We start from the raw sequence: 20,794 nt of genomic DNA on the forward strand, positions 1-20,794 counted from the left end.
AAAGCACTTTTAAAGCACTGTCCTTGACAGTCCCTGGTCATATAGAAAAGAGCGATATGAACATTCTTTGAAATATTTTCCTATCCGTGTTCCATTCAGGTTTGTTAAATAAACCACTCCTTTAAAACAAATCAGGAATGCACAAATAATGTCAGCAGTTGTTTTTTTGTGCACAGAATGTCCATTGACAATGGCGTCACAGCTGGAAGGTTGTGCAGAGCTCATAAAGGTTCTAAAGAATGGAGGAGCTCACCTGGATTTCAGGACCAGAGACGGCATAACTGCCCTTCACAAAGCAGTCCGCACCAAGAACCACACGGCAATTATTGTGAGTAACGCACACTCGTCCTGCCGACAATGGGGGCGAGCACGGGGTCCTCATACATACTTGAAAGAGACATCAGAGGTGTGTGTGTCTGTCCAGACGTGAGTCATAGAGTGACACAAAGATGAAAAGTGTTCATTGACACCGGGCTGTATAAAAGCTTGCTGTGTTTTATAATGATCAGAGCAGATCTTTAGCTGGAGCAGAGGACTGATGTGTCATCCGAAGTTCAACTGAAAGAGGCATATCAGTGTTGTTTTTATATGTTAATGACATATTGATCTCAACACTAAGGACATAGAGAGGCAACCAGGGTAGTTGTCACAATGTGGTATCAGTAACTGTAAGGCTTCAAGCATCAGCATTGATTTTAAATGTAGATTTTAGAAAATCAATTTATTAGTCCAATATTTGTTGGCCAAATAAATAAACAATAAAAAATAATAACTTGTATACATTATATATATGTGTGTGTGTGTGTGTGTGTGTGTAACAAAAATTAAATACTTATTTTTATTCTGTGTGTATATACTGTACAAATATATATATATATTAGGGGTGTAACGATACGCGTATTCGTATTGAACCGTTCGGTACGACGCTTTCGGTTCGGTACGCGGTACGCATTATGTATACCGAACGGTTCGTTGGAGTAATTAATTATATTTGGAAAAAAAAAAAAAAAAGAGAGAGATAGAAATATAATGATATGCGTTCAACAAGGTAGCCCAATAACCCAAACAACGTAACAGGCAACGCCCCTGACACTCCCGAAGAAGAAAAAAACACCATCTTATATGTTTATGTTAGGCTACTCAGCAGGCGCTCGCTCACTCAGTACGCGCTGAAGGCTCGTTGCAAAATAGCCAATGCGTTTAACAGACTAGAAATGAGAAGATCCCCCAATAACCAACAGGTCTGGTGTTTGGGTGCACTTTGGATTCCCTTTAAGCTATAATGGTGATGGCAAGAGAGTGGTGGATAAAAAAACAACGGTATGTCGCATCTGCAACATGACAGGGTACACCAGCGGGAATACAAAAAAAAAAAAAAAAAAAAAAAAACACCAGCGAGAATATCTGGGATATATGCGTCAGTACTATCTGGGAAAAGACGAAAAAAAGGAGAAACATGCACGCAGCAAACTATCCCTGCAGCATTTAGACACTATAGCTTACAGGGAATCCAACCCAAACACCAGACCTGTTGGTTATTTTAGGATCTTATATTTCTGGTCTGTTAAATGCATTAGACATTTTGCAAGGAGCCTTCAGCGCGTGCTGAGTGAGTGAGCGCCTTAGGGGCCGTTCACATATCGCTCCTAAAAACGCGTGGAAAACACTAAGCGCGTCTTTCTCCTCCTTTCCAAAGCGCTTGGGCAGAAGCGCTCATGAGGCGTCTGTCTTTGCTAAGCAACAATGACGTGCTCTCTCCATGAGACGCGGAAATTTCAGCGAAGGATAAATGGATTTGCAGCTCTAAAAATCGCTTGCAGTAGCTCTGCTACTAAATTTATTTCAAAACTGCAATCCATATACAACTATGATCAGCTGTTCCTTCATCTTGGCTGAGCTCTCAACCTTGTTACGGGAAAGGATGAAGCTGATTGGTTGGTTCTTGTCACATGACCCGCGGTGCGCTTGCGGCATTCTGAAAAGTTGAGATGTTTTTACATTTTGCTGTATCTAAAACGTATCGAACCGAACCGAACCGAACCGTGACATCAGTGTATCGTATCGAACCGAACCGTGAATTTTGTGAACCGTTACACCCCTAATATATATATATATATATATATATATATATATATATATATATATATATATATATATATATATATGACATGTGTATATAAATGACATGAGTTTCACAATTTAAATTAATCAATATTAAATAATATAAATAATAAAATATAACTTAAATATAAAATATACATACTGTACAAAATGTATCTATGTATACAGTATATTTCAAGGTGTGTGTGTGTGTGTGTGTGTGTGTGTGTGTGTGTGTGTGTGCGTGCGTGCGTTTATGTGTGTAAAAAAAATTGACTGTTAAGCACAAACCTTCTCTGAGATAAAGGGATATATTCACTTCAGTAAAATTTGTGACAACTGGCCACAGTCTCCCATATCCTGACTTATCGTCAACCATTATTATTTTCCTCGATTCTGTCTTTTCTCTACATATTTAAGCCTGACCTGCAGGTGGCATTTTGCTTGATTTCAAACCTCCCCCTTTTCCACATTGTTCCTCTTATTCATTATACCCATTTGAATGTAAAGTAATGAAATGAGTCTTGAATGACATGTCTCGGCTAATAAATCAGCTTGGCTGTTGCAGTCTAGTCTTAGCCTCAGATAGCACACCCACAGTCCATTCACTGATCTCCTAATGTATATTGCATTACAGAACTGGTAGGAGCTAGCAGAAAATCTGCAAGGATAAGCTGCAAAGTGCTCCAGATTTAATGCCGATGGTCAAAAGTCTTACTTGACTGCTAAGGTTATAGGTTCAATCCCCATTTGGGGCAATCCTTGAATTTTCGTTACCATGCCCTTGAGCAAGACACATAAAGATAGGCTGTATGCAATTTTTTTTATGGAATAGCATGCAGAAAATGTCCTAATACTGGACAGATATGACTGAAATAGTCTCAGTGACAGCCTGAGGCTCTGTAAAAAGCAGAAAAGAATCTGACTGTGAGGTGCTGCAGTTTGACAGTGACCAAACTTTGAATCACTCTCTGTCTGTCAGTTTTGTGTGGTCATGTTCCTCAACATCGGGTTCACTGACTTGTCTTTTAAGCATGGCTTTCAACATTTAACACGTTAACGCATGCGATTAATTCAAAAATCGCCTACATGTTGAATGAGATTTTTCTCAAGTGAGGGGGAGGAGGGGGCGGAATGTTTGACCAATTACGCTACAGCACTTTATTGCACTGATTGGCTATTAACTGTGAGCAGACAGTGTCAAGAAATGCATTGGAGAATACGACGAACACAAGATTTAAAGTAAATTGGTTAAAAATTTTAATCTAGAAAAGAGGCAGGCTGATCGGTGGGCTTAGTTGATAGATGTAAAGATGACTTGTGTGTGCAGACGCTGTTGGATCTGGGCGCCTCTCCGGATTACAAGGACAGTCGTGGCCTGACTCCTCTGTATCACAGCTCCATGGTGGGGGGCGACCCGTACTGCTGCGAGCTCCTGCTGCATGATCACGCTCAGGTGGGCTGCATGGATGAGAACGGCTGGCAGGAGATACACCAGGTAACACACTTAGTTTTAACTTGTTCATGTTCTCAAAGCTTCCTTCAAAGTAATGAATTAAATGACAAATTTAGACTGCAAAGGTGGCACCCAAGTGCTTCTGAACTGGCATTTAGGTGACTTTACACAGACTGTTTAATGCTGCTCAGAGGTGGCATTAATGCACTTCCACAGCAATTACAGCTGTATGCTTTAATACGTGGAGCTAAGCCAGATCAGAGCAGGCATACTTTAGTCTGGCTTTCATGCGGCATCTTAACTCAGACACCTAAAGCTGCCAAAATAGGTCATAATGCCATACTATTGACATCACAAGCACATTGACTGTTCTGATGTTTGGGTCAGTGCATTTTTTAAAATATATTTAATAGATTTCAAAGTTCTTTTGAACTTTCTGTTTGAAAAACTGAAAAACAGTGTCACTGTCTCCACCAAAATAAGCAGCACAGCTGTTTTTAACATCGATGATGATAATAATAATAATAATAATAATAATAATAATAATAATATTAATAATAATAAAAGGTAATTGAGCAGCAAGTCAGCATATTAGAATGATTTCTGATGGATCAAGTGACACTGAAGACTGGAGTAATGAAGAATAACTTGCATTTTAAAATATATTCAATTTCGGTATTTCACAATATTACTGTATTTTCAATCAAATAAATCCCTTGATGAACATAAGAGACTTATTTAAAAAACAACAACAACAAAAAATCGTACCAACCCCAAACTTTTGAATGGTACTGTAAGTACATATTCAGTATTCAGGAGCTAGTCTGTGTTGAGGTTAGATCTTTTACATAAAGTGTCAGCCTTAAAAGCAGTGTGGGTCTTCTCAGGGTCAAAGAGACAGTAGAAAATGAAGAACTAAATTAAAAAAAACAGCTGTTTTTGGTGCAAGACATTATAGACTTGGACTTTAGGGGAAAACAATACTACAACAAAACAGAACATGGCCTTCATAGCACACACACACTTTCATGGTCAGGTCACAATTGACTTACAGTCAGCGGAGCCTGTGGATTACTGCGGGGTAATACAGCAGGAGATTGTTTTGCAGGGCCTTTTTCTCCATCTCTGTCCATGTTCTGGAGGCTGGCCAGACACACACACACACAGACACACACACTTCTAAACTATTTCTCTCAGTTAGCAGCCCCTGGTGCATGACATTTGCATTCATGACATCTGACCTTTTCATAAGCTTGAAAAGTGTGTGTGGGAGAGAGCGTATCCATACTTGTGTTTGGATCTAAAATTAATACACCTCATTTGCTCGGCATTTGCTCACCAGTTATCTGGTGACTTTATTAGGACATATTGTAAATGTGTATTTATACCAACTTTGTTCAAATAAACAAATCAATATTGGTGTTAATATGAATGCTAATACTAATTATTATTGTATATTTAATATGTAATATATAGTTTACACTTATTAATGTTACTCCCAATGAACAATAATATGTAATATATAATTAATATTAATATTGCTGTTTATATATATTACATAAAACAACTACAACATATGCACACACACAATGTTGTTATTATTTATGTTATTATTTTATTTATTATATAATAAATATTAATAATGGTATTGACAATAATAACTATTAGTATTATTATATAGATGATTAGACTTTCAAATAATCCTTAAATTAGTCAATTATCAGATAATCACTAATCGCAGCCTTATTTGGGATTTAAAATTCAACTGCCAGCAGATGAACATCCACTGTTTTTTTTCAGGATATGCAAATCTATTCTAGTATAGTAACTTTATGCCATGCTTTGAGAGGAAAGATTAGAGATTGTGGTATATTATATTCTTTGTATGAAAAACTGAGGGTGGACAGAGCTCCTGGGTCAGATAGGACAGTGTGTGTGTGTGTGTGTGTGTGTGTGTGTGTATGCCGATGCCATTGCTGTGAGTTTACAGTGTTTAAACCATGGCTCATTCCCAAAATTAGATCAGGTCCAAAAATGTGACAGACATGCTATTTAACTATGTTACCTACACCTCACAAACACACACTGCCCTCAGGAGTCATAGTGTTTGTCAGAAAGGAGAACAGCAGTTGACAGGGCTGATTTGTGTGTGTGCGTGTGTGTGTGTGTGTGTGTGTGTGTGTGTGTGTGTGTGTGTGTGTGTGTGTTTGGAAAGGTGGGCACTTTTCCTATCGTAATATTTATTTTCCACCACCCTCCCTTCCTTCTGATGTTCTCATCCATCTGTCTGACCTACACTTGTCATTTCTAAAGAGATCCTATGGCAACCCGAGCAAATGCCAAGTGAGTGTGTCTCAATGAGGCTGCTCTTCACTGTAGCTTTTCTAGTTTAGATAGTCATCCTTGCTCATCTGTTAGTGTGTGTGTGTGTGTGTCTTTAAATGGCTGTGTATATTGTACATCACTGAATGAATGGTTAAATGTGAATCTAAACACATTCATTCTTGTCTCTTTCTGGCTCTCATTATGCATTGACAAAAATATTTTGTGCAAATGTTTCAGTTTGCTTGAAATGACCTTGTTGCAGTGTCCAATTTATTATTATTATTTTTTTTTTTAATTGAGTGGGTCAAAATTAGGCAACATTATCTGTATTAAATTTATTTGTAAAATCTGGATACTTCAGAAAAATAAGATTTATTTAATTGAGATTAATATTATTATTATTACTAAAGTAATAATATTAAGTAATATCATAATATTATAATTAATAACAATAATAATGCTAATTTTGTTTTACTAACAGTAATAATATCATAAGATCATTATCATCAATAATTAAATACTTAGAAATACTTGAGTTATTATTATTATTATTATTATTATTATTGATAGTTAAATCATAATGTTATTACTGATAATAATATTTTTTATTTTATTAACAGTAATAATATCATAAGACCATCATCATCAACAACAACAATTAAATACTAAAAATAAGTTATCACTTATAATAATTTATATATTACTAACAATAATATTATAAGTCCAGCAACAACAATAATTAAATACTTAGGAACAATAAGAGTTTTAAAATTGAGTTTATTATTATTATTATTATTATTAACAGTAATAATATCACAATATTATCATTAACAACTATAATAATAAAAATATGTCTCTTTCATGTGCAACAGAACATTTTGTCAGTCACTTGGTTTCTATGTCTGCACCATTTCACTGTCCAATGATAAATCCTGCGACGTATTTCTTGTTGCTGAACTTGGTCAGCAGGGATGGATTGACCATAAGGGGGCATCTGGACAGCACGTCCAGAGGGTCGCCATGCAGAGCATTATAAATGTTTTCAAACCGCAGGAGACGCCGAAGACCTCTCCCTGACTGCATGGCCAAAGATGAGCCAATGTAACAGTGAATGTTAATTGGCCCCTGTGATGGGGAACGATTGGTACTCTGTGGATCTCACAGCTGAAGGGCCCCTGGGAGTCCCACACATGCCCCGTCCCTAATCCTGCCCCACTCGCTCTCAGTCTCTCTCTCTCTCTCTCCCTTGTGCTCATTCTCAGGCAGACAGCTTTTAAGCAGTTTTTTTTACATCCCACACTCAATTTGTTTGCAGAGAGGACACAATTTTGAATTATGGTGGAAAGAAAAGTGACATTAATAACTTAATTAATAATTAATAACTCTTTCTCATTTCAAGATGTGAGAGCGAGGTGGTTGTGGTTGTGTGTGTGTGTGTGTGTGTGTGTGCTCTTATAATGACATGGGTATGACACAGGTTTTTTCCAAAACGCTTATAAATCATACAGAATGAGTTTTTTTGAGAAAGTAAAAATGCACAAAGTTTCCTGTGAGGGTTAGGGTTAGGGGTAGGGTTGGTGTAGGGCCATAGAATATACAGTTTGTACAGTATAAAAACCATTACGCCTATGGGATGAACCCACCTTTCACAAAAACAAACGTGTGTGTGTGTGTGTGTGTGTGTGTGTGTGTGTGTATGTGTGTGTGAAAGAGAGAGGCGGCAGCTACTGTTTTACTCATTATCATGATTTTAGTTTTCTGCAGACTGCAAATTGACATAAAACAGAAACAGCCACACCGATGCAAATTTTTCATGTGTGTGTGTGTGTTTGTGTGTCGTCAGGCGTGTCGTCACGGATATGTGCAGCATCTGGAACACCTGCTGTTCTACGGAGCGGACATGAGCGCTCAGAATGCTTCTGGAAACACTGCCCTGCACGTGTGTGCTCTCTATAACCAGGTAATACACACTCATTCACTCATATGTTTTCACTTAGCAACCAGATAACACACACATATACACACACTTCAGGCTCAGATGCCTGAACCCACAAGGACACACTCAATCATACTGCCTGAAATATCTGCACTCTTTCCAGCCAGGTAAAACAATCAGATGTAGACATCTATATGTACGTGGCATTAGCAATTAGTATGATGTGTAATACAGTATGTTATTGTAAGTATCAGAGTTAATGAGCATATACAAATTAGCAAGGTCACAGATTGTTCATGCAGTCACACAGAAACACAAAGAGTGATCTCATCCTCAGGTGTGTGTGTGTGTGTGGAGGCCTCATGCATTTTAATTCTGCTCTTATTAAGTATTAATGGATGCTCCCACAACACACACCCACACAAACACAAAGACAGTCTTTTAGGACTAGCCTGAAAACACATGGAGTCACAGAACTCACATGTGCTGTTTTCCTTTAATCTCCAGCTCTCTCTCTCTCTCTCTCTCTCTCTCTCTCTCTCTCTCTCATGCTATCAAAACTGTTATTGCTATTTAATTGTCTGTGAACCTGCTTCTAAAGTAAATCTCAGTTGTTTGCCATTGAGACTGGCTGATACATTGGTCACACCAAACTTTTTTTTTAAAAAGCCAGATTCGATGATGTGGACACAACGGGGGGTCAGATACTTCTCCACACACACACACACAAACACAACACACACACACACACTCGTGATATATATGTGACACTGTAACACAAAACTAGTCTTTAGTGTCAATTTTTCGAAATCGAAATAAATAAGCTTTCCATTGATGTATGGTTTAGTTGGATCAGAGAAAACCACCTTTGAAGTTATCCAAATGAATTCTTAGCAATGCATATTACTAATCAAAAATTAAGTTTTGATATATCTACGGTAGGAAATGTACAACATATCTTCATGGAACATGATCTTTACTTAATATCCTAATGATTTTTGGCATTAAAGAAAAATCTAGAATTTTTACCCATACAAAGTATTTTTTGGCGATTGCTAAAAATACACCACATATATATGCGAGTATACAGTTTACAGCAACAGTAGCTTGACTTATGCTGAGAAAGTAAAAATCTGCAAATATTTTAGCAACCTTTTAATAATTATAATATCTAGAAAGGCTTTATAGGATTTAGTTTATAAACACATTTATTTAGAATAAATAGAAATGGCACAAAACTGCTTATAGCTAAAATGTCTTTCATCTGGCCTATATTTCATTACTCATTGCATTACATTCAGTAGGCCTACATGTCTACATGAATAATAAAACAAAATTGTATATGAATACCCTACATTTCTGCCACAATACCACAGTTACAGTTAGTGTTACAACAGTAAGTACATTGTAAATGTTGGTGATTTGTGGATTGTAAAGTATTCTAACTGTATTGTTGTCACAATGTTCCCTCTGTTTCTTCGTCAGAATGTCAGTGCTGTTTCATCTGCCTTTAAATTAGTTTCAGTCAGCGTGGCATCTGTGGTTTGTATCACAATCTCCCAGCACTGTTGATCTCTGTCTGTAGGCAGAACTCATAACGGTCCATGCAGAGCCGTTCACAAGTAGCTCTCTTCCACTTTAGGCAGCGAATATGAGTTATTATCTTGTTGTCACTGGTGTTTTGCTGCTATATCTAGCCTAAAATGTATTGCTGTCACCTTGTGTTGACATTGTGAATCTGCATGATTGGCCATTTGAAATTCATCCACAGACCAGACTTTAGACACCCATGGGTTACATTATTAGGCTAAGCTTTGCAATTTTTTTTGTTTGTTTGTTTTTTTGAGGATTTACAATACTATAAATATAAACAGTGTTTTACTACATATGTTTATATACTATATGCACCTATCTAAGTTGATAAAATTGTAAAATTGTAATTAAAAGAGGTCTCTTGTGCTTCCCAAATCGGCAAGGCAGCATTTATTCATAAATAGTTATTATATTTTTGAAATATATTTGAATATTATTTCAAATTGTAATGTGTTTTTATTATAAAAAATTTGACCTCATATTTTAAAATGTAATTTTTTTTATGTGATGGCAAAGTTAAATTTCAATCCTTCACATTTAATCCTACATAAATCATTCTAAAATGCTGTTTTGGTGCTCAAGAATTTCTTATTTTTATCAGTATTCAAAACAGTTATTTTGCTTAATATTTTACGTGGAAACTTGGATACTGAGAATTTATTTAGAATATATAAATATATTTTTATGAATAGAAATTCATAAAAAAAATTGAAATTGATATCAGATATTACAAGATACTGTCAATTTTGATCAATTTAAAGCATCTTTGCTGAATACAATTTGAATGAACTATGATTTATTTTTTATTTTTTAATGATCATTTGCAAAATGTATGGCTGATTGTATGTATCTTTGTTATTTATAGTTTTGGTCAGAGATTGAGCTAAATATAAAACTCTGCTATATTGTAAAAAAAAAAAACAGTACAATTATGGAATATGATTCAGGGGAAACTCAATTAAAAACATTTATTAATATTTTCTAATATGCAAAATGCTTTCTTTTATGGTTGGATTTATAGTTAATTAGATTCAGTTTTATATAAAAGCATTTAAAGTCTAAGTCTTCATTTTAAGTGTGTGTGTGTGTGTGAGTACTAATTTTACAGCAGTGGTCTCTGTTTATCTTCATTCAGCTCATTATAATGAGATTAAACTACAGCTGACCTGCACTAATGTAACATCCAGTCTGGATGAAGTCAGTTACAAACAGAACAATAACATCTAAACATCTACAAAAACATGAAGAAAAGAGGACACCATACAATGAAACTTGAACTTCTAAAGCATAAAAATAGTGCTCTGAGTATTAAAGAAAGATCCTAGATCATAGTTCATCCGTTGACGTCTAATGAAATTCTGTAAATTATTTTATTCAATTTGGGCTTCAAATATTTATCTCAATTGACATATCTCAAATACAAACTCACATGCACAGCACTAGGAATCTCACATCTTTCTGAGCCGTATGACACATGCACTCCAACAAGAAAGAGAGCTGCTGAGACAACAAAGAAAATCACATGCAACAAATATAGCAAAGGACTATGTTACTGCGTGTTTGTGTATGTGCTGTACTAAACAAATTTGCTGAAAAATGTCCTCAGATATTAACCAAGTCTGACAAAATGGTCCTTTTAGAGATGTTCTCTAAAGGGCAAATTATTCTTAAAAAGATGAAATAATGTCCAAAAGGTGCTAATATGGTCAACTTGTCAGTTTTAACATTATTTAATTTGAGTAAAAAGTAATATACCGTATTTTCCGGACTATAAGTCACACTTTTTTTCATAGTTTGGCTGGTCCTGTGACTTATAGTCAGGTGCGACTTATTTATCAAAATGAATTTGTCATGAACTAGGTAAATGTGTGTGTGTGTGTGTGTGTGTGTGTGTGTGTGCTCCCTTACGAGTGCTCAGCAGTGATAGCGAGTTTTAAGGACTCTCTGTGGATGTTTAGCTCAGGCTCAGAGGAGATGTTAGAGTGGATCGATTCCCAGAAAGAGCCTCTGAGAGCATGTATCAGCCCGAGGAGAGAGGCATTACTGGATAGACGAGGGAAAATCTACGAGGGCAATGATGAAAGAAGAGACAGAGAGAGTGTGAAATAGTGCTAAAATGATGAGGAGAGCAGGAGGAGGTGAAAGAGGAAGAGACGACCACCTGATGTGGAACAGAAGAGTGAATTCACAGCTATGGATAATAAGACGGCTGATGAGATTTGTCTGTGTGTGGGAGTTTGGGTTTTGCTGGCTTTTTGGGCAACAAATGTCCAATTGAAGACAATAAAAGCTGAAGAACCTACAGTTCGACCACCCACTTCGCGCTCTCCATGAATAAATGTCTCATTATCCATCAACGGCAAGTCTCCATGAATATTTCTTGGCAAAAGTATGTTTGTGTAAGTTCATGTATGTTTCTATTCAAACTTTAATGACAAAAAAAAATTAGAAAAAAATAAATAAAATGAATACATTAATAAAAATTTTTAAAAAATATGCTTATATATATATATATATATATATATATATATATATATATATATATATATATATATATATATATATATGTGCATTCATTTTGATGATATTCTCACAAGGAAAATTGCTCTTTAAAAATAATATCTAAATATTAATGTACAAAAATGTATATTTTACAATTAGAGCTACTTTTGTTTATATATATATATATATATATATATATATATATATATATATATATATATATATATATATATATATATATGTATATATATATATATATATATATGTATAAATATATATGTATGTTATATATGTTTAAATATGTGTCTCATTAATCATGTAAAAATGCCAGAGGTAAGATTTGTAAGACTTGTAAGATTTCTGCACTCCAAAAAAAGGCATAATTTTTTTACTATTTGCACCTGTTTGGTTTTACCCTTTTTTTTCAAACTGCTTAGAATCAGAATAAATCTGTTAATTGAATGCAATTAAAAACAAGTAAACAAATAATGATTTAATTTCAAATGTATGAACATGGTCTGAATATGAAGCTGTTGAGCAAGCAATATTCTGTTAATTAGAATGTATGGGTTTGAAACAAATGTATTTATTGGTAAACCTAAACCTGGTTACTCTGTTTTTAAAACATTCAGTTCATTAGGACTATTATGGATTTCTTTTTTTACCACTTTCATCTATGTATATCTGACAATTATATATTTTAATATCACATTAAAAACTGTGTAGTTCAAATTTGATATGCAATTCAAAAACAAAACATCCTGCTAGGATATTGTGGGTTTTTGTTGGGTGTTGCTGTGTGGTTATGTGTTATTATGTGATTGCTAGTGTGTTCAGTGTTATGAGCTTTTTCGCTGAACATAAAATCTGACCATAAACTCGTTTTTAATGAACGTCTTGTTTGCATATCTGAAAGAGTTATGTCTTTAATATATTCTTGTGTATTATTTTGGTATCAATCATTTTTCTGTGCACTCTAGCTGACCTTTGATGGCCTCATTCTATCTAAGTGGACAGTTCATGGCCAAAAGAGCTGCAAAGTTAATCAGACTTTATGGCGACTTTATTCCATCTGTCTCTGTGAGTCTAGTTTAACAGTGATGTCCAGTATCTTAGTTGTGTTCTTATAAAGTTCCACCACTAGAGGTCAGATGTTGCTCTATTGTCCAGCAGACATTCGGCCCATTGAAACATCACATTGGCATAAAAGCCACATTTAGTAAAGTTTGCGTTTTCATACATACTGTTTCTCCAGACCGCTGCGGTTCTGATGACTTTTGATTTATTATTTTACAGTAGTGTATAAAGCATATTATTTTTCACTTTTGAAGGTTTGTGTCCTTTAAATGGATCAGTAAATGCAGAATAGGGTATCAGAGATAGAGAGCAAAAGACAGAAAGAAACAGGAAAAAAAGGAAGCTCAATCATCGTTCTGTTAATGCACTCTGCAGTCGAAATTACATATTGATTTTTGCAAAGAGCCATAGCATTAAACACATGCAGTGCTCCACTCTGTCTCCTGTGTGACAGACTGTTCCTAATATAGCACACTATCATACTACTGTCATACTGATCATTTTGCAGTATGTGCTGTATAGAATGCATGGAACCAGGCGATGTATTCCACAATGCAAAAGACTTGACCTGACCTTCCATGAATGGACCGGGTGCAGTTTGTTTCTTGACTCATGAATCTTTTCACAAAATTTGACTAGTAATACTAATTATTGTGTTTATGTGTGTGTATATATATATATATATATAGAGAGAGAGAGAGAGAGAGAGAGAGAGAGAGAGAGAGATTTCACTTACTTGCCATTTTATAATAGTATTTCACTTGTTATTTTTATGCAGTTATAAATCCTAAGGCATATGTATATTAACCACAAAACTCATAAACATAACTAAAGACACTTTGATATGCTCTCAGACACACATAGTAAATAGTATACTATGAACATATCCCACAATGCATTGCACTCAACTTGACATTCAATTCCCAGTTGATTTCCGTGTCACATGACCCTTCAGAAATCATTATAATACTCTGATTTGATGCTCAAGAAACATTTATTATTACTATTATTATTATGAATGCTGAAAACCGCTATACTGCTTATAATTTTTGTGGAAATAAATTTTTTCATGATTCTCTGGTGACAAGAAAGGTAAAACAACAGCATTTACTTGAAATAGATTTTTGCAATTTAAATGAAAGTTTAATAACCAAATAAAAACAAAACAGCGAGACAGCCCCTCACGGACAGCTACCAAAGACAAAATAAAGCCCAGGCCTGGTCCTCTCTCGTCCTTCACTGACGTCGCTCCTCTTTTGTATCCTTCCGATCTCCTCCGCGGGACTCGAGACCGCTGAGTGGAGCAGGTGTCGCTCATTTCCAAATCACTCGGCTCCGCACAATCGCTCTCGGCCCCGCCCCACTCGTCACATACACTAAAAAGTATATATATTTATATTATACTTATCTAGCTACAATATGTACAATTGCATAGTTATATAACCATTTATCTATCTATTTTTACCAGAGACACTTTTAATTTGTGTGTTTGCAAGAGAGACCAACAGAAAGTGCATTACAAGTGTAATGAAATATCAGCACACAGGTTCCACTGAAGGTGTGTTAGTGGGCCAAGAGATGCTTTCTCACCACTGTTAGGAAACTAGGACACCAATCCCAGCTGAGTCATGTCTGTGTGCTACAGTTCCTAAATGTGTGTGTGGACTGTCAAAACTGTCTACAGAGAAAGAGAGAGAGAGAGAGAGATGATAGCCAGATGCTGTGCTGACCTTCTCAGATGCCCACAGAGAAACACTGCCATTAGAGCAGCTCTGTGTTCATGTCTCTCTCTCTCTGTTTCTCTCTCTGATAGCAGACCTACATTTGAGCTGGTGAGCTAATTGGTCCCAGTGGAACATCAGTTTTGTCATTTCTGTTGTTGTGAAAGCGACACGCACGCACACAAACACACTCATCCCACTCCAAAACTTTCTAGGGCAAATTTTCATGGACATGCAATGTACAAGTTTTACTTGCAACAACTTATCACAGCGCTTGTAATCTCTCTGTTTGTCTCTCTCCAGGATAGCTGTGCACGAGTGTTGCTGTTCAGAGGGGCGAATAAGGAGATTAAGAACTACAACAGCCAAACTGCCTTCCAGGTGAGAGCGCAAGACCTCTGGCTTCCTGGAGATCAAACACCGTGAAAGAGTCTGTGGAGCTGGATCTTATTTAAACTGATGCTGTCGTTCACAGCCCACAGAGCCAAACTGTATTTAACTTAAGGCCAGGAGCAGTTTCAGGGCTGCCTCATGAGAATTCTTCCTGGCATTCTTGTGCCGTGAAGACATCTGCCTAGATAACATTTGTAGGCACTTCTGACAAAAAGGATGGTAGGCAGCCAAATGATGAGACACCTCGATTTGACCAAAATGAAGATAAGCTCTTTTGCAACTACCTCAGAGAACATTTTGATTTAAGATAGTGGACAGTGTAAAAGGAAATGTTGATATTTTAATCAATTTTACAATGGAAAGGTGGTGCATAAATCTAAAATGTCTTACATACAATGGTACTAAAAATATTTTGAAGAATAGTTTGGCTATGGTACCATGTAAAAATATAATAACTGATAAGAAACCATGGAACTTTTTGTTGGTTAACTTTGGTATTACCATCATGCCAGTGTCTAAAATCTATATGTACAAAATCGTTCAAAAGTATAGGGCCAGTACGATTTTGTCAAATATTTTGAAAATCTCTTTTCTCACCAATGCTGCTTTTATTTCAGTAAAAATTACAGTAAAAACAAAAAAATACTTTGTCCCTGTAGCTCAAGTTCTAGAGCATTGCGTTAGCAATTGGTTGGGGGTTCGAATCCCAGGGATCACGTTAGGAGAAAATTGTTAGCCTGAATGCAATGTAAGTCACTTTGGATAAAAGCGTCTGCTAAATGCATAAATGTAAATATTTAAATAAAAAATTAAGTATTTATTTAATTTAAAATTTAATTTATTGCTCTGATGCAAAGCTGATTTTTAGCGTCATTACTCCAGTGCCCCATAAACTTTTAGAAATCATTATATTTTGCTGATATCATGCTTAAGAAACTTTTTCAACATCATTTCATAAATGCAAAGTTCAAAAGAACAGTATTTATTTGAAATAGAAATCTTTTGTAACATTATAAACGTCTTTACTGTCACTTTTGATCAACTTAATGCATCCTTGCTGAAATACAGTATTATTAAAAAATAAGCATTGGTGCAGAGTTCAACCTTTTAAATAAATATTGTAATATACTTCAATTTTTCAATCTGTGGTCCACACTATCCCTTCAAACACCATATTCTACTAGTTGTTGGGTTTTGCTGAATCTGTGTATTAATCATGTCAGATTTGTTGGTTGTCAGTGTAAGCAGCATGACAAGTCAAATGGTTCACTCGTGCACTTTCAGTCCACATGTACAATGTGATGCTTCATGTGATCATGCTAACAGTATATTGGGATTGGTGTTTGTCTGCTTCTGTTCCATGATGCTCACTGCTTGAACTCACAGTACAATTGATGTTGACACAGATTTTCTGCTCAGATCAAAGTTAATTTGTTAGTACAAGGGAGGGGGAACCCGACTTGGTGCGGCTGCATAAATCAACAAGGAAGCCATTACACAGCTGCTTTGATTCAGCTTTAGTGAGGAAAAGTTAATTAGTCCTCACAGTTGTAAGTATCATTTTAGACAGAATTACATGAGTTATTGGTCTGTGGTCTTTATTTGAGGCATGTTTGTTCACCGTACACTTACAGAAAATTACCATGGTGCAATGGTCATTTTTACATTTAATGAAAACATTGTATACAAACATTTAAAGTGCACACAAGTTTTTAAAGGAACATTTAATATAATTATGTTTCTATTTTACTACAATTTGTTGTTGAAATATAAGGTGTATGGGAACATAGTGCATATGTTTAGCGAAATGTTCCTGTCTACAGTTATTTTTTCCTAGCTAACTATCAAGCTATATGGGAAATGAAGTCTGTCCTGTTACATGTTTTGTTGAATACTTTCCGTGACTGAAACACTGATTTCATAAGACGTGATAGATTTCAGTATGTTTTACTGGATCTTTCAGCATACCTCCTGATGTTAATTCAAGAGGCGACTACATCATCTGTCACACCACATTAAAGAGCACCAAAACCATATTCATTATTCACATTTTGTCACTAAACTGACAGAATTTGAAAGATGAGCTTTCTGTTCATATTAAAGCACAGCACTTGAAGTTGTTGGATGGGAGGCAGGCGTGATAAAAATAATATATAGCGAAGTTTAGTTGACACATCAACAGGAAATAACCTAAATAGACTAAAATATTGATCTTGGTATTTAAGAACTGATATCGGTTTATCAAGATGAAAATTTTAATTAGTCACGCAATATTGTCAGCCCAACCCTAGTGCTTTGAATTATACTTTAGTACATCCTGCATAACTTCACTCCATATTCTGACACTCAATATTTCATGTGTTTATTTATATTTGTAAACAGGATAATCTATGTTTATTTGGTAGTAGCCAATGAATGACAACTGACTGTACATTATTGCTTATGGATTGCTGGCTTTGTTTTGCTTTTTTATCCTGTTGCATGCAGTGTTATAAATCTGTAACTGGGGTTTTTGTTTGCCCAGGGATGTTTGGCAGAAATATAACCCATTTGTCTTTCTCTCTGTAGGTGGCTATTATAGCTGGAAACTTTGACCTGGCAGAAATTATAAAGGACTCACAAAGCATCAGATGTTGGTAAGTGGCTTGTATAGGGTACCTCCACCATCATTAGCCGTTATTGTATTTGCAAACAAACGCAGACAATCCCTTGTGTTAATGAATCCTTACAAACACAAACCACGGCCAGGAAACATGAAAATGAGAGTGCCCCCCTGTTTGAGAGTCTGCAGCGTTCGGGTGAATGAGAGTCATCACTCTACTCGCCCGCGTCAACGGCAAGGCTAGCTCATTCTGTGTGCTGCCAGTTGTTGCCCCGCTGTAATGGATCGTACCCATTAGTGTGGAGTACCATTGTCATGGCGACAGAGCGGGGTTAATCCCCGAGGCTCAGCAGGTGTTGGGAGTTTGATTTGAGCCAATGGGAGCATAGCCGCAGGCTCTGGTATCTCATCAGATCGGTGTGTGACCTCGATGAAGGATGGGACGTATGCTCTCACGCACACACAGATTCAAAACCCACCTTAAAACCCACTATTTACACGGCAGGAGCTGGTATTTTGTCACTAATGCTGAAGCTTCTCAGGATGTTTCCATTCTGGTCTTTCTCCACTCATTTCCTTCCCATCAGTCACCGAGTGAGAGGAAAAGAGAGTGAGTGAGTGTGTCCTGAATGGCTTGGACTGTTGGCTTTTCACTCTGAATGTATGGGCTGAAGAGTAGAGGATTTAAACAAGCAGACAGCTTGACTACAGAGCGCAGTATTTACACTGCTTCAACAAGCAGCCCATCTTACTGGAACTGGCCCATACATGTTTCTCTGGGCTATACACGCACACACACACACAACTAACTGAATAAATGTAAAAAGCTATAAGTAGGCAAAATATGCAAGCCTTCACCCATTTTTTTTTTTTTTTTTTTATGGTACAAATACAGTCTTGTAATATGAAATACCTTATCACTCAATGTTCAGTGTAACATCAGTTACACTGAGGCAAAACCAATTAAGAACCACAGGTCTAGGATGTATTGAGTGGCATGTTCTTGTTCTCATGCCCTGCTCTGATTGGCAGAGAGCTGTTCATGTCTGATCAGGTGACATGTGGATGTTCAGTACAGCGGTTTGATCAATACTTAATTTACATTAGAGATTAGAGAGAATCGGCTATGAGACTGACAGCAAACCATATGTCAGGATGACGGCGCTGTGCTCTCTTTCATCCTGCTTTTCTCTGTTTATCTCTCTCTCTATCTCACTCTCTGTCTATTGTTGTATCATTAAATAAGTCTGTCATTGGGCCATATTAACTTTTTTGACCCTGAAATATACACACCATGCATTTTTATCTTCATATTAGCTTTAAAACAGCAACGAGTACTGAGGTTTTCCTGCATCTAGGAGAGGTGAGATATTGCCATCTAGTGTTGATGGTCTGTACTAATTGCTTTCCTCAGTAGAAAGAAAAATCCGCCTAATATCTCCCCAAAAATGTCCCAAGCAAACGACTGCTGTGCTAGTGGTCAGGACAGGAGGAAGTGTGTTTTGGTAATAAATTATAGATGAGGTGCTTTGTAATTGGCGTATATGGGAGGGTGTTTGAGACGAAACCCATTGAAACACTTGCAATACACATTGAAACCTTGCTTGTACATGTGAAACACTTGCGCGCATATGGGAAACACAATATATCTGTGCATATATATGAAAGACATGTGGTTACATAGAAACTCTTTGCATATACCCTGTAATTGCCCACATACTATTGTACCTGCACAAAGACTGCACTTTCAAACATTCTCACGTATGAGAGAGCATAAACATTTTCAGTGTGTCCGGAAGTCATTTCATTGCAACCGGAAGTTTAGTTCATTTGGAAACAGAAGCACTGCAAAGAGTTTCTTTGTCACCGGATGTCTTTCATATATATGCACAGATATATAGTGTTTCACATGTATGTGCAAATGATTCACATGTATGCGCAAGTGTTTCAAAGTGTATCGCAAGTGTTTCAATGGGTTTCGTCTCAAAACGGCATCCCATAGGAGTATGTCTTTAGCTTACCACTTTGAATGCCCGATGAGGTTCCTGTACCCTACATTTACAAATTATGCTAATTGTACCTGACAGTTTGTCACGTACGGCCCCCTCTTGTTGACACCTGCTTTTCCTGTTTCTAGTGCCTTTCAGGGAAACCCCTTCCTACACAAATCGCCGGCGCGTGACCGGAGGCGACTCGCTGACATCATCACGCTTGCTGCCTCGCTCCGCCTCCGACAACAATCTGAACAACGTGGCTGACACAGGCCCCGCCCACTCGCCCGTGCCATCTCTGAGGAGCCTGCCCCCTCTGGCGCACACTGGGATCGACGCGGCGGCCGACGGCAGCCTGCAGAGCACAGGCAGCTCGCTCTCTCACATCCCGCTCACCTTCCCTCCAGCGCATCAGTCAGGAGCCCGCACGCAAGCAGTACGCCGACACACGCCCCTCACGCACTCCCACAGCCGCGGACGCCTCAGGTGAGCATCGCACATCCACAGTCCTGATTTGCACCTGCAGATTTCCACCCGTCCAAATTGCCTGCCCATTGGAAGTTTGATTACTCAATATTTTGCTAATTTGATTATGCATTTCATTATTCTTCATACACTATAAAAAAGCTGTGTTTGAAAACAACCTAACCCAATTACCAACTTAGTTAAAGAGTTAAACAAAATTGTTTTATAAAAAGTCTATGAAAATTGTTGAATGAGCCAAATTTGAACAATTGTTTTGTGGATTTGTTCTTTCCGCTATGAAAATAGTCCCACTACAGGCAAAGCCTCAGGCTTAGCCTCTAAGAAACACACAGGCTAAATTAATACAGTTTCCATAGCCAGCATTTGGGCTGAAAACACCTAGCATTTTTTTGTGTGTACTAGTTTATTCATCTTACACAATTGTTCCATGTTTATATCCATTCCCATCAAAACAGTTCAGAAAAGTCTGTAGATTCAGTCTGTGTTTGTGAATATTTACTCCTCCAGCAACGTCACTGTCAAATGATCAGTTATTAATTGTAATTCTCAACATATCAGTCAGACATCGGCCACCGCAAGAGGGGTCAGACAGTGACAACTGTGATTCGATTT

The 20,794-nt window shown here is 36.8% G+C and overlaps 1 pseudogene; it reads left to right on the forward strand.

The window, feature by feature from the left end:
* Positions 1-20,182, forward strand: part of LOC113077286 (SH3 and multiple ankyrin repeat domains protein 3-like) — a 79,818-nt pseudogene extending 59,636 nt beyond the window's left edge.
* Positions 20,183-20,794: the final 612 nt, after the last annotated feature.

The sequence above is a fragment of the Carassius auratus genome, unplaced genomic scaffold, assembly GCF_003368295.1.
Source record: "Carassius auratus strain Wakin unplaced genomic scaffold, ASM336829v1 scaf_tig00022085, whole genome shotgun sequence".
In the NCBI taxonomy this organism is placed as follows: Eukaryota; Metazoa; Chordata; class Actinopteri; order Cypriniformes; family Cyprinidae; genus Carassius; species Carassius auratus.